At 38.9% G+C, this 16,493-nt stretch overlaps 1 protein-coding gene across 10 annotated transcripts in view; it reads left to right on the top strand.

Annotated features, from left to right (window-relative positions):
• Nav3 (neuron navigator 3) overlaps positions 1–16,493 on the top strand; it is a 737,122-nt gene that overhangs the window by 607,832 nt on the left and 112,797 nt on the right. The window lies entirely within an intron of this gene.

Raw genomic sequence — 16,493 nt, 5'->3', positions numbered from 1 at the left:
ACAAGAAGATATTGCTCATTTCTATAGCTAAGTGTCAGTACATAGAATACTTCTTTAATTGAGTATTTATGACTAATATCTTAAAACTAATCTATCTACACTCTGAAATAAGTATGTACACAATTTACAGCTATACCCAAAGGGTAGGTAGTTGAAATCTGATACTAGTTTTCAGTATAATTTCTGATCCATGTTCCATCAATACCTTAAATCGTGTTAAACTAAAAAACCATCTAAGCTCATTAATCTACATGGGCCCATTTACTCAGTCTGTAGAGTCTCTCTGTGTGTATGTGTGTACACATTCTCATGTGTACATGGAAAGTATGTAGCTATGTGGGATTTTTTTCTCCCTCTCTCCAGTTTGAACTTCTTTTTAAATGTATTTGCTCACTGACTTTTACCCTAACTTTATTCCCGAGTCCTGGACTTTTCCCATCCTTTGAACAATCTAAACTAATTTCTGACTCTGTCTGACATTTGTCTTGTTGCTTTTGTGCCTGGGATGCTCGTTGCTGTATCCTTTGCCTTTTTGCCAGCAGTCTCTGCTCAAGGTCATGCTCTTGGAGAAGTATTATCATAGGAAATCAAGGGATACTTCTTCCTGAACACTTTCTATCTTCCTTACAATAGGTAATGATCAGTGCAGACAATGTCACAATCATCACGTGTTCAGGCTTTAACCAAAGCTGATTTGGTAAATGAACATAGGATAGGTAATCTATTCATTGAGTATATGTAACTCATTTGGCTAGAAGAAGGGTGTTCTTTGTATGGTAAGCAAATGATATGAGGCAAGATTCCAGGCACTTCATATTATGGAGAGGGAATGGATTATGGGGCAGGAGACAGAGATTACAGGGAAAGACATTCAAAGTATGGGCTACACAATAAGCCTAATTACCTGTGTTAGTGCTACTTGGTAGTGGAAAATGCTAAAGGTATGTGCTGGAATAACCCAGGAATCAACACAATAATGACTTTGGGTTGGGAAGAATTAAAAAAGAAACCAAAACATTTCTTTACTTTTAAAGCTCCTACTGCATTCTACCTGATGGATTTCATACCAACAGATAGATTCAAACAATTATCTAATAAATTTGGTCCTACAAAACACTGCTCCCCCCCGCCCCCAATGGTGTAAAAACCTGGACCAGAGTACCATTTGAGAAAAGTGGATTCAAACGGAAAATACTGGAAATATTGTCATACTAATCTGTCTTAGTTAGGATTTTACTGCTGTGAACAGACACCATGACCAAGGCAACTCTTAAAAGGACAGCGTTTAATTGGGGCTGGCTTACAGGTTCAGAGGTTCAATCCAGCATCATCAAGGTAGGAACATGGCAGCATCCAGGCAGGCATGGTACAGGAGGACCTGAGGGTTCTACATCTTCACCTTTCAGTTTAGTATTTTTATGGGACCGTTCAGTGTGTGAACAAGTGGGTCTCTGATTCCTGTGCCTGCTCTTGGACTCTTTTCTATCTGCTGGGTTGCTTTGTCCCATAAAATATGTTAGTTTTTGCTTCTTCTTGTATTTTATTTTGCAATGTTCAGATGTTGCTGTTATCTCTTAGAAGCCTGTTCTTTTCTAATGAGATGCAGAAAGGAAGCAGATCTAGAGGAGAGGGAGAGGAGGAGAGGGAGGGGAACTATACTCAGGATATACTTTGTGAGAAAAGAGTTAAGGGAGAAAAAAAAGAAGAAGAAGCCATTAAGCAAGTAGGAGTGTCAAGAAGTAAAAGACAAGGTATCAGGCCTGGCTGTTTGTATAGTAAGTGATAAGACATTTTCCACATCGTATTTCATTTTAAATGACTAAGTAAAAGCACATACTAATGTTGTATTTTACGACAAATTGTCTTGAACCAATCAAAGTAAGTGAGTGATACAGCTGGTAATGATGGTATTATGTGGAATGTGATGTTACCAGTTTGGAGAAGCTACCCACTAAGTGTAACTTAGGAAAAATATCTCAGTCTCTGAGTTAAAGTTTAATGCAAACACACAAATCGAAGGTCACTGTGGATACTGGGACAATTCTCTGAAGAGCTGGCCTTGAGCTTTCCTAAGACTTATTTTTAGCAGTAATTAAAATGTGTTAAATTACTATATGCATCATCACTGTGCACACTAAAATCACACTAAAATATCTGTGTAGAAAAGAAAACAGCTGGGTGGTGGTGGCGCACGCCTTTAATCTCAGCACTAGGGAGACAGAGGAAGGAGGATTTCTGAGTTCAAGGCCAGCCTGGTCTACAAAGTGAGTTCCAACAGCAGGCTATACAGAGAAACCCTGTCTCAAAAAACCAAAAAAAAAAAAAAAAAAAGGAAAACAAACCCTACAATTGAAAATTGATGCTGTTTGTGATGGTTTGAATATGCTTGGCCCAGGGTTTGGCACCTTTAAGAGGTGTGGCCGTGTCACTGTGGTCAGAGGCTAAGAGCCTACTCCTATCTGCCTAGAAGTGAGTCTTTCACTAGCAGCCTTCAGGTGAAGATGTAGAACTCTCAGATCCTCCTGCACCATGCTTGCCTAGATGCTGCCATGCTCTCACCTTGATGATAACAGACCGAACCTCTGAACCTGTAAGCCAGCCCCAATGAAATGTTCCCCTTTATAAGACTTGCCTTAGTCATGGTATCTGTTCACAGCAGGAAAACCCTAAGACACTATTTCAAAGCTATTAAGTCTATGGTATTTTGTCACAGAAGTCTGGACAGACAAGCAAGGTGTGGCTGTGTGGGAGGAGAGGTAGTTCCAAAGAACTACTTCTGAAATAGTAAAGGTGCTGTTAACATGAGTATAAATGGCTAGGAAAATACCTGGAATTTCTAGTCCTGTTCCTCTGTAAAACTCAATTGTACTGACATTGAGGTTAGAGTACTGAGAAATTAATCCTTATAATCTTTTGGGCATATTTAAATATATTTTTACGTGCAAATCCTTTGCAAGAGTCACAATATGACTTATTAACATTTCTATTTCCTGTTTTAAGGGTACAAATTACAAAATCATAAATGTGGCTGTTGGTACTTTATTCTTCTTGGTGGTGCTAAGGTTTCTTTATCTAATCTATGGCCAGGCAGTTAATGCTTGAAATAATTGTAGTAAACTCAAGTGTGGATATGCTTTCTGATGCCTTACTCAGTGGCTTGTGTAGAAGAGCAGAAAAAGCATATAATTAAATTTACCCAGGATTGACTACTGGCTGACTGAATCTAGTAAGAGAATCTCTTGTCTTGAGTTTGGTTGTCTTGTTGGTTGGTTGGTTTTAGAGATAGGGTCTTGGAACATAATCTAGGCTAACTTTGTACTGTCATCTGTCTTGAGTTATTGAGATTACAGGCATAGGCCACCATTTATGACTCAGGTATGTTTATATAAAGCATTATATTTATATCTAATATTTATGTAAGATATTATATTTATATCCATAAGCTAAGTGATTAAGATAGGGTATAAGCTGAACTAAGATTGAGGCGCCGCATACATTGATGGTAAGCTGTAAGACGAAGGGTTCTAAAATCCAGCAGGTGCTGAGAAGCTCATGGGTGTGTCGGAGATGAGACAAGCTGTTCAGCAGCTCCTTCATACAGTGAAGCAAGACCGCCCTAAGCATAGAGTCACACTGAGTCTCTAAGTCTACCATTGATAGTAATGTGTAGAGCATTGCCGTTACAAAGAGAACCATAGGATGTTATAGTATAGTGGTGTACGAAACCATGCACGAGTAGAGGAAGCCGTTGCTATTTCCAGACTTGCTCTAAACATAAAGAATAAAGTCAACATAGTTTTCCTAGGATGGCAAGCAAATATTTTATAGGTCAGACTCATTATGCTTGCCTTTAGTCTATGTACACTGTAAGGACTCATTCTGTTCTGAGTTGGTTTGCTCTCGCTTAATGTTGGATTTGGTATATTCTCACGCCTTAAGTATTTCCTTCATTAGCTTATTAGCTTTTCATAGTAATTAAAAGTAAGCAAATATTAATAGGCTGAGAGGAAAATAGATAAAGTAAATGTCATTACTTCATTTTGTAATCGGATGGCCAACCTTTTTGCTTATAGATCTTAACTATAAATAGAGGTAGTTAAATGACAGATATGAGGGACATATAAAAATGATTTTTGATGTCCATTATCCTCTCATTGGTACTTTGCTCACATCTCAGGCTTCTGTGCTGATATTGAACTTTCCATGTCCCAAATGATTGAGAGCAGGCTGGTCCTATAATGAATACACATATAAGCTTCACATGAGGAAGAACTCCTTCTAGAATTCGTTAATACCACACATGTAGTGAAATACTGTCATCAAAGGTCTTAACATGGGGCATAGGGCACGCCTTTAATCCCAGCACTCGGGAGGCAGAGTTCGAGGCCAGCCTGGTCTACAAAGTGAGTTCCAGGACAGCCAGAGCTATACAGAGAAACCCTGTCTCGAAAAAAACCAAAAAAAAAAAAAAACATGGGGCATAGGGATAGGGATTGTGAAAAATCTTAAACATTATTCATTCAAAGGACATATCTTTCATAATAAGAATACAACTATACAAGTGTTATGACATGATACATGATCTCTTTGAAAAACCTGTTTGGCAGGCAAAATACACACATACATACATACATACATACATACATACATACATATGAAAAATTCATCTTGAAAGATGAGTTTGGGTCATGATGGTGCTGCATGCATAATTATATTTCCAGGGCTTTGGAATTGGGGAATTTTGGATATGGAAGAGGGGGTTTATGAACTAAAGACCAAACTCTGTTACATCGACCAATTTAAGGTATCCTGGACTAAATCGTAAAAAACCCTGCCTCAAAATAGTCTTAATATTAAGATTGACCAATTTTTTTTTTTTTTTTTTTTTTGGTTTTTCGAGACAGGGTTTCTCTGTGTAGCCCTGGCTATCCTGGCACTCACTTTGTAGACCAGGCTGGCCTCGAACTCAGAAATCCGCCTGCCTCTGCCTCCCAAGTGCTGGGATTAAAGGCGTGCGCCACCACGCCCGGTTTAAGATTGACCAAAATTTAACTTTGTCTTTTTATAATTGTTTTCCCAATAAATGTCATGTTCATAGTGCTTTAATTTATATAGGATTCTCCACCATATGTTTAAAATATGATTTATTATTATGCCTTTGGAAAATGGTAATTAATGATGAGAATAGAAGAAAGATAACAGTTAAAATTGTTATAATAAAAATGACACAGGAGACCCAGTTGTGTTATATTGTTTAAATAGATTATTTTTCACTACAATAGACCCATTATGGCTTTTATTGTTGCCCTTTAATAACACTAAATATTAGCCATAGTAAGAATACATACTACTAAGGAAGAGTTCCAGGAGCAAGTAATTTTTTAATAAACCATGATGACTTATTTTGAACCCATTTCTTGTGTTTTTACTGTTATTTAAAATTTTAAATTAGCTCAAGACTCTCATTATGTCTTAATGACAACTTCTGATTTCTGTGAAAACTTTCTGTTATTCTAAATATATCTGCTTAAAATTATGAACAGACTTTTTCAGTACAGTTCAGCTCAAAAATATGAGTTATTTCAGTAAGTGGACATCTACTGCTACATCCACTCCAGTAGAGACCTGTGTGACAGGCCTAGAAACCTGGACATAGTCTCGAAGTGAAAAGTTCATGGAAACTTAGTCTCCTGGAACTGTGACATCCTGTATAACAAATGCTCCAATAATGTCCTTGCTTTAGTCGGTGAATGGATCTGAGTGCTTTCCCTCAGTATTGTTTTATTATAGGTGTCTCCAAGCAATGACTTGCCAAATACCTAAGCAAAATTGAACTTTGCTACCTGGCCTTTACCAATGCCCTAGGTAGTCCTTGAGCTGACTCTGGGCTTGGAATTCAGTAGGAATGTTGCCTATTCAGAATTGCCTCTAGTATTGTAAGAGAGAGAATGAAAGAAATCAGGCATTACTATCTACTACATAGAGTTAGAAATCTCAGGGCAAGCTTAGCAAAGTATACTTAGAATCTTCATTACAGTCAGGTATGGCAGACTGCATTGCATATTAGAAGAAAGTTGGTGAGTTCTTCTGACAAATGGAGATTCCCTACAGATACTTAAAAGAGAAGCCAAGCTACTCCCATATGCAGGAATTTACAATGACCTAGGACGAAGGAAGGTTGTAGTCTAAGGAGGAACTAGAGTAGATACATAGAACTATAGATAGCTGAGTCACTCCCATACACAGGAATTTACAATGGCCTAGGGGGAAGGTGGACTATACTATAGACTAGAATTGGAACTATGGCAAGGGCATGAAGCCCTTGCCCCTGGATTCTAAGATTAAACTGACCTTAGGTGGGGCTGCTTTTGATCCCAGTTGTTAACATTGATTTTTATCCCAGTTGGTTCCTGTTATCTTTTTGTATGCATTCCTCTGTTTTGTGTAAAAGTCACTTATAAGACTGGTGCTCACTTTGAGACACATTACAGCCAGATACAGCACTCCCTTGTGTCTGTATTTGTTTGTCATCCACTCCAACCCCTTGCCCACCTGTCTGAACCCCTGATTTCTTCCACGGATTGAGGGAGGCCGACTGGGGCTGGTCTGTAGCAGAATGGTGCCCACACACTGCCAATAAAATGTAAAAACACAGGAGACACATTTTTGATTGTTCTGGAGTGCTTATGGAGGTGGTTCTCAACCTGTGGGTCACACCCGCCTTAGGGGAAGAAAGACAATCTTTTCACAGGGGTCACCTAAGAGCATCACTCAAAAAACGCAGATACTTACATTATAACAGTAGCAAATTTACAGTTAGGATGTAGCAATGAAAATAATTGTATGGTTGTGTGTGTGTGTGTGGGGGGGTGTTCACCAAAATGTGAGGATCTGTATTAAGGGGTTCTAGCATTAGGAAGATAAAGAACCGCTACTCTAAAGGATGTTAACCCTATTGGTTCTGGGAAAAGAAATTACAGGTTGTGTGTTCTTTGTCATTATGCTGGCGATTTGTTCTGAGACATGGTTTGCCTAAACTAGCCTCAAACTTTCGGTCTTTCCTTTTTCCCCCACTAGGGTACGGAGATTTCAGGTTTGAACTTCCATGTCTATGCATTTAAGTCTGTTGTGGTCTTGACCTTGAATCCGTGTGGAACTATTTCTAAAGTGTTCAGAAGGAAGCAAAACAGCATGTGTGTGTGTGTGTGTGTGTGTGTGTGTGTGTGTGTTGGGGGTGGGGTAGGCATGCTTCTGGTATATGCAGACAAATCCTTATGTAGCATTCAACTAGCATAGAAAAGCAACTTAGACTTCTAATACTAGAAAAATTTTAATGAAAAGCAATAAAATTAGAGTCATTGTGTTGGGTAATTTAATTGTAAAATTTTATTTAATAAGTTCCAAGAAGAGATGAAACTCTTTTCTTTTTTTTCTTTCAAGTACTTGGGGTGAATTCCTTTTTTTAATGGGCTAACTAATGGGGTGAGACACCAACTCAGGATCATTAAATTGAAGACTGCTGGCTGGCACCTGATAAGGTCTGTGTTGTCTTCACTGTGGCTGCACAGAGTGGGTGGCCACGATTTATTTATTAGTGTTCTATGTCCTTCATCTCTGCTTGACTTAATTTTTGTTGGAAACGGTTGAAGTTATTTGCAATAAGCTGCTGTTCTTTATTTTTGGCACCCACAGAACTCCCATATGGTTTTTCAGATAAATTATAAGTGAAAGCATTTTCATTAAAGACGAGCGCTTATTTTCTGAGAGGCGTTGGTTGTTTTGTTCTTATAAAAATTTCCATGCAAGTATTAAAGAAAAGTTCCATGTATAAAAGTTCAAAAAGAAATATAGAAATAGCCCATCTTCTCTACATCCTGAGGACGACAAAGGTTATTGCTTTAACATACTTCCCTTGGTCATGCCCACCTTATATCTAGTTACATAGTTTAGATATACATACATACATACATATGTACACACACACATACATATAACATATAGGTTAATTGTCTTTTTACTATAGTAATGAAATACTTATGTAACTTTTTTAAATAAAAGAAATTAAGTTATCATCTCCAAGTTTTGGAGGCTGCAGGACATCTTGCTTGCATGGCTTCAGTTCTGGTGAGGACCCTCCTAATTGTGCCACATCAGGCAAGTTGTAGAAGTGGAGACACTTTCTGAGCAGTAGTCATGCCTTCACATAGAAAGCCAGAGAGCAGGTGAGGCTCTGCTGGGGACTTTACAACAATCTCTGAGAATACTACACCAATATCTCTGGGGTAGCACCATTGAGAGCTGATCCTGGGGTACTTAAAGTTTATCTGAGTAGTAAGATTCCCGCTTCTCTCTGTTTGGATCCAGGCTACATGTGCATGTGTCTAGTCAAGACTGTCACTTACCCTATACACACCTTAAAATATGTATTTTTTGTTTGTTTGTTTCTTTCTTTAGTTTTGTTTGGGGTTATTTTGGAAAAAGGGTCTTGGTATGTACCTCAGTCTACCCTCATATATATAGCTCAGGTAAGCCTTGAACTTCTAGCAACCTTTATGCCCCCGTTTCTTGATTCTAGGTATTATAGACTCTGTCTCCAAGCAGAGGTTCAAATTCTTAAGTCCCTAGCATTGGTGCACAACAGCCTTGAAGGTAGGATTTGCCATAAATTAGTTTATTACAAAGGGGTTTACAGCAGAGATTCCTAGTTCTGGTTATAGCTGGGATACACAATGTTTATTTGAACAAGAACTGTCTTCCATATTTCTCTGACATCCCCCCTTAAACTCAGAAACAATGTCTGTCACAATACATATATCTCTTTTTCTAAAATCTCATTCCACTATATGCTGCTGCTGCTTCTTCTTCTTCTTCTTCTTCTTCTTCTTCTTCTTCTTCTTCTTCTTCTTCTTCTTCTTCTTCTTCTTCTTCTTCTTCTTTTTGGTTTTTCGAGACAAGGTCTCTCTGTGTAGCCCTGGATGTCCTAGAACTCACTCCGTAGACCAGGCTGGCCTCGAACTCAGAAATCTGCCTGCCTCTGCCTCCCAAGTGCTGGGATTAAAGGCGTGCGCCACCATGCCTGGCCACTATATGCTTCTTTACATAATAACTAATACTTAGAGTAAGTGATACTCTTGCTTTTACTGAAAGTATTTATTCTATATCATGTGACTCTATATTCTTAGTCCATACCACTGGGTCTCTGATATATTGTTAGTCTCCAATAAGAGTAATAAGAGTTTATTGAAGGAAGCGAGAAAGAAAAGAAGGACGTGATTTTTTTTTTCTTGTTTTTCTTCTAGAAATAAGATTTTACTATGGAGCCCAGGCTGGCTTCAAACTCAGCGTGTTCTTGTCTCAGCTTTCCAAGTAGTAAACCAGGTATGAGCAATGGGTGTGTTCCACAGAAAAAGGAGGATCTGTTCCAGTCTTTTAGTTACATCTTCATATTTTCTTCCTCTATATACTAAGTCCATATTTTTCTCTTATATAGACATCAATCATATTGGATTAAGCCATACTCCCATGTGCTCACTTTAGTTTGAATTTGTCTATAATGACCTTATTTCCAAATGAGTTCAAATTCTGAGAGACTAATGATAAGGTCTCAGTATATGAGTTCTAGGCACTGAGAAGCCAACCTAGAGCATTCTTGCTCTCAGGGCACTGTCTTAGACTTGACTTCTGTTAGAAGATCAAGTTAAAAGTATGAGAGTTATCGATCTTTCTTTCCTCCCATCTACTATAAAGCCAGAGCTTGTCACTCATACATAAGAACAGACAAAGAGAATTATACTGAAGCAACACAAAAGTGACCTTCTGAAACCACTGCTTCCTGCTTTCAAATCATCCAGAAGATATTATAGAATAGTGGCCACCTTATAGATGCCCAGGCATTTTAGCAACCGGGAAGTAGTATTTAGAAAGGTCAAATAAAAAAAAATTATTTTTGATCATAAGTCTCACAAGTATTTTTGCTAGCCCTTAACCATCATTATGCTGTTTCTGTAAATAGATCAAGAAAACACTCTTCCACAGATAACAGACTTCTGTGTCCACACACCATTCAGGAAATGCAGCAAATGAGGCTGTCACTCGCAGTTCCCAGCTGTGAACATGATTTGCAGTTGGAAATGTCCTTCAGCAGCTAGCTCTCTGTCTCAGCGTGTACAGTTGATTCAATCGTTCCGTCTTATCTTCTGCCCAAGGGTGGGCTAGCGTAGGATTCTCTCAGGTCTGGTGTTTTAAACGAAAATGCAGTGTAACATCCTTAGACAGGAGGACTTAGATTTATACTTTAGTTGTTGGAAATCACCTTGGGTAGAAAGAGCCCATTGTTCTCAATGGCCAAATAAATGTGTTTTCAAACAAAGCCTGATACAGCTATTCTCTGAAGGGTGTGTTGCTGTTGTTGTTGTTGTTAGAGTTGTGGTTTTCTTCTTATTTTGGGGGAGAGGACTTGCCTAGTCTTGTTGGGACTAGATGCCTCAGGGAGAGGTGATACCCAAGGGGGGGGGGCTCCCCTTCTCTGTGGAGAAGAGGAGGGGGTCAATGGGGGAAGTATGGGACTGGGAAGAGAGGAGGGAGGAGCCTGTGATTTGGATATAAAGTAAACTTTAAAAAGAAAAACATGAATTAAATTATAATTACATCACTCTTCCCTTCCCTTTCCTTCATCCTACCTCTCCCATTACACCTGCTCTTTCTAAAACTGATGGCAGTGTTTCTTTGATTACTATTGATGTGGGAGAGAGAGAGAGAGAGAGAGAGAGGCTGGATCCCTTTCATGTTGTCTGTCTGAAAATGATTTCAGAACTGGCCACTTTGTATTGGCTAACCAATTAAAGTGCTCATCCCCTGGGGAGGATAGTCCTCCTCTTTTGGCAGTCATTAATTATTTGTAGTTCTTTGTCTAGAGGTAGGCACTCTGAGAGTTCCCCCCTCCTTATTAGCATATCTATTGATGACATTCTTCTGGCTTCATTGAGGCAAGGCCTTCTCTGAACTTTTTTATTCATCTGCCATTGATCTGTCTGTGGTCCTGACTGAAAATGTTTTCATCAGAAAAGCTAGGTAGTGCATTTTGTGTTTGCTATTTGATATTGATGGTGTCTTCACGAATGACCATAAATCTACTTTCATAGGCGTTAGAGTGAATATTTACGTTTGGAGGTGGGAGTGTAAATCAGCATTGGAGTTTCTGCTCACCATACTCAAGGGCCTGGGATCAAGAGCCTGCTCGTTTTTAAAAAAAATATATAAAAAAGATTGTACACTAAATGTACATTATGACCATACATAATGACCATACATATGACCATATAGCACAGTATGACCATACTTCTGCCATTTTGCCTAGAAGAACATATTAGCCAGGGTTAATTTATGAAATAAGAATAAAAAAAAAGAACTTGGGGCTTCTTTAATTAGAGAGTAACTAGAAATCCCAAATGTGTTGAGTCTAGCACGTGGAAGAGAATGAGCCACATCTAAGAAAACTCTATGAGATACCAGGCCATCCTGTCTATCAACCCCATGCCTGTAGGATGGCTACCCTCTTCTCTGCATAGGTCAGTGAAGAAAAGGGAGGTTGCCTTTTCTTTAAGTATATAACAGATGCAGTGCCAAGTTATTTTTGACCATAATCCAATATACTTTATTCTGTATTTTTTCAATGAGGCAACAGAAGCACAGAGAATAAAAGCATTTATTGTAATAGTTAAAATGCCTAATGAGCCGGAACCCTCCCCCCACCCATTTTGTTGGCAATAGAGTGTCAAATCATAGCCATTAGGACAAATAACTTTCTCATATCTGGTCACGTAATGTGAGTTAAGGATAAAATATCAAGAAGTACACAGGCCAGTAGAAACTAGAAATCTAAATACCTCCTTAGAAGCCGCAGGAGCAGCAGGCATCTTTGGTTTCTGAGGATCAATAGAACCCTTTTGTATGATTAAGTTGTCTGTGAAAGGCAGAGAAAGAATCTCATATTAACTCTTCAGTGTTTTCTATTTTGAAGCACGCTTTTAAAATAGATTTCACCTGCATAAATGTTCTCTCCAGCTTAGAGGCTTAATCACCTCAGCCTGAAAAGTTTCTTTCCTTGCCATTTTCCTTCCTTTGTTATTATAATGACAGCAGCTCATTAACTCAGTGGGTGTCAGTATTGATTATGATGTTCACATCTTACTTTTTTCCCCCCCTTGATAGTTCAGTTTCTTTCTAAAATAGATCATAATTCGTGATTGGTTGCTGCTTTGGAGTCTTGCCAAGATATCTCACCAATTACTCCTGGTAAGGTAATAGTGTTTAGATCGATTCTACTGGTCTTAGAGGACCCTGACCTCTTTGGTTCCTCATGAGTCTGTGTTTTATAAACTCAGTGGCAAGTGGCGACTACAGAGTGGGATTAATCAGAAAGGCAAAGTGCATGCCGCAGGTATCCCCAGGCCCATCGAATTATCGCGAGCTTGTTTGCTTTATGTCCTTGTTTTGTTGCACACATGCACATGAGAACAACAAACAGACTAATTCAAAATCCTATCAAGAGGGATTTAGGAATCACAAACTGGAGTACTGTGGCTTTTAGAGTCTGTATTCACATGGCAAGCTAAAAGATAAGAGACATAACAGTAAAAAGACAATAGAGAGTTGGAATTTTATGTCTTAAGAGATAAACATACTAGGCTCTATGAGTCTATAATGTTTTATGTGAAATATTGGATTACCTTGCAATAATGCCTCTGAGATCTCATGGACATCACTACAATAGGAAAAAAGCAACACTGATTTTTTTTTTAGACTCACGGCATATCCTTTTTTAAGAAGAAAACTCTCAGTCCTTGTATTATTCTCACACAGACACAGGTAGTGAGCCTGGCAGGTCGGTACTGCAAGAGTCAGGGCATAGCTGATGGAGATGCAGATCTCTGTGCCCAGCATAGCTTGTGAATGCCAAGGAGGTGACTGCCCAGTGTGAACTGTGGTAGGTGGAGAGCGAGGACAGATTGTCTCGTTGTTATTGACGCTCCTCTCAACCAAGTCACCCTGTTGTTATTTTCTTGAAGAACATAATTACTTACTTTTGTGTCTTTCACCCTTCTCTCTGAAAACCTCTGAGCAAGCCGGTTGACATCATTGGAAGCTGCCTGGGTGGATGGGATATAGGAGATAGGCTTGTGGAAGGAGGTCTGAGTGCTATTCTTTCTGTGTAGAAATGAAATGTTGTTTCTTCTCTTTCTGGGAGAAAGACCTAGTAACTCCATGTCTCCTCCTGGGCATCAGGAGGACTCTGTTCTGAGACTTCCACCACCACCTTGCTTTTCCTTTGCAATCCACACAAATCCCACCTCTTCTGCCCACACCACAAATATAATTTCCCAGCAGCTGTTCTACATTAATCACTTAATGAAATAACTTTTAATATATACTGTGGTGGTTTGATATGCTTGGTCCAGGGAGTGGCACGATTAGGAGGTATGGTTGAGTTGGAATAGGTGTGGCCTTAATGGAGGAAGTGTGTCACTGTAGGGGTGGGCAAGGAGATCCTTCTCCTAAAGACATGGGAGTCAGTCTTGTCCTTTTGACCTTTAACAAGACATACCAACTTTACTCTTTATTCAAAAGTTTGACTTTTATACTTTTTAACAACTATTACTCTCGTTTGAAGTTAGCCTCTGTACTATCCCTACTCAAAGAAAGGATTTTTCAACAATAGGTTCAATCCATTAATCATCAACATGCCAAAACTTAATGATATTGCTGTTTATCTGGTTTCTTCTTTGTGAAGCTTAGACTCCATAATTCATCAAGCACTTTTTAACTCCTTCTTGGGTAGCTCTTCTTTACTAAACATATCTTTGTCTTTGTCTGTTTGTCTAGCAACACTTAGATGCAGAGATACACTTGATATTTCATCTTTTCTGCTTCCCCCATCTAAAAGCAACCAGATAAATATTTTCAAAAGTGATTCAAATGGAAGGGGTGTGGCTATTCCTCAGTCATAGAATGCTAGCCTAGTGTGATGTTTACTTTTGATCATCAACTTGCCGCAGTCTAGAGTGATCTGGGAGGGAGTCTTAATGAGGTATTGTCTAGATTGAGTTCTCCTCTGTGCATGCCTGTGGGAGATTGTCTCAATTGTGTTAATTGATGTAGAAAGAGTGCTCAGAATTTTTTGGCTCTAGTTGATGATAACCTATTTTTCTAAGAGCATATCTTAAAAATTAAACATTTATTTCATTACTTGCGCAATTGAGAGATCATATATGTTATTAGAAGAGGAGAAAATAAACAAATTTGTCTTCAAATAGAATCATCTTTCTTGATCAGCAAGAAACTAGAGGAAAGGGAAACATTCATTATAACTGTTTGTCTGGGCATGATAGTGAAAACCCATAATCTACTATAAACACTTTATAGTAGGCTGACACAGGAGAATGGCAAGTTGAATACATGTCTGGACTACAAAGAGAACTTAAGACACTTCAGAGCAACATTACAAGACTGTATCTCAAAATAAAAAGTAAAAAGATGGAGAAAGAAATAGTTCAGTGGGAGATCATTTGCCTGGCATTTACATGGCCCTAGATCCAAACCCCAATATGGTGTTTGTAAGGAAGAAATGATTATAATATCAAATGGTTGGTTGGCAATCAAAATCATAGGTTTCTTTAAGAATAAAAAATGCTACAGAGGGAACAAATATAAAGAGCACTATAGCTGAGTTTAGCTTAAGGTGCAAGTAAATAAGAACCTACCCTTTCATTATGACAACTAGCTACCCAGTACCAAGTGTCTGTCAAGTTTGTGATGTATGGCATAGCTGTGAGTGTGTGGTTGCAGTCTGCCTTTATTGTCCTGTCATTTTAAGACCCAGGGAGAAGGGGCATCTCTCTTCTTAAGACAGAAGATAGATAAAATATTCAGCAAGAGCTTGCCCTGAATGTGTCCAGTGTCATTTCTGCTCCTATTCTTTTGAGTAGATATTCAGGGCAGGGTCACAGTAGAACAGACACACATGTATAGTCAGTAAGAAGGGAAGGTGAGTACTGTGATTGTGAATAACGATGCAGCTCATTTTAATGACTTTTACTATGTCTGTTCTGCTAAAGGGACTGTGAAAAGGATGGGCAGAAACAGAAGATCTAGTAAAAGGCTGGGTTGTGAAGAAAGATGAAGTCAGTAAAAAAAAAAAAAAAAAAACAAACATCTTGTGTGTGGGCTGAGCATCTAAGCAATCATGTCAGGCAGGCGGTTTAAAACAGAAATTAGCACTGGAGGAAAAGGTCAAAGCTGAATAGATCCAAGAACCAATCATTTAGACATGGGTACATATCAGTGAACAGGGGACAAAACTATGAAGGTACAGAAAATAGAGTGGATAGTTCTAAAGCTCAGAGACTGAGTAAATTACAATCTAGTAGACTGCTGATCTGCTTTTAAATATTTCAGGGTCATTCACAATGGGTTCAACGTTTTGTAAATTCATTATATAAATGAGGTAGCATAGCAATCATAAACATAAGCTTGAGGAAAATGTACTGGAGATCTGGCTATCAGATGACCTGGATTAGGTTCCCAACACCCACATGGCAGCTTACAACCATCTGTGACTCTGGTCTCAGGATACTTGATGCCACTACTTAGCATCCATGATAACATCTTAAACTCCACCTTCACACACACACACACACACACACACACACACACCACCATAAATCTGAGAATCCAGGAATCCACTTTACCTTCCTGAAAACTCACTCTGTAAATTTTTGATTTATAATATCAGGTACATTACATCATGTTTGTCTCTAACTTCTCTCTCTCTCTCTCTCTCTCTCTCTCTCTCTCTCTCTCTCTCTCTCTCTCTCTCTCTCTCTCTCTCTCTCTCTCCCTCCCTCCCTCTCTCCCCCACCCCCTCTCTCTCAAGTGGTAATAGCATTTGCCCTTGCAGAACTATTGAGGGATTACATGAAATGGTGCCTGGAAAATATTCAAACAGTCCTTGGCTCATTTTCAAGACAACTTGTAAAAGAGTCTGCTAACACAATTACCTCAAAGCAAACATTCTCTCTAGCCCCGTTTACCTTTGCATGAGCCACAGACTTGGGGGCATTCTATTGACAGCTTAAGGAAGTCGGGGATTTATAGTGTTAGCCAATATCATGAACATGCAAATAGGATTAGATTTAATTATCAGATGCATGCAACACTGTGAGGGGCAAATATACTTCCAAATGCTCAGTTCTCGATTATTGCAAAGAATATCACTGGCAGCACACGTGCTTCATCTCAGTATTCTTATCACAGTGGCATTGGGAAGGACTCTTAAAGCAATGCAGATCCTGTTTACCTTCACCCTTCTATATCTTGTACCCAATAAAGTGTCAGATGTTAACGAACGTAGTGGTTCACCTGGGGATCCATCCCAGATACAGTTACCAAACCCAGACACTATTGTGGATGCCAACAAGTGCTTGCTGACAGGAACC

The sequence above is a fragment of the Mus caroli genome, chromosome 10 (genome assembly GCF_900094665.2).
Source record: "Mus caroli chromosome 10, CAROLI_EIJ_v1.1, whole genome shotgun sequence".
In the NCBI taxonomy this organism is placed as follows: domain Eukaryota; kingdom Metazoa; phylum Chordata; class Mammalia; order Rodentia; family Muridae; genus Mus; species Mus caroli.
This window is presented reverse-complemented; position numbering and strand designations above follow the sequence as displayed.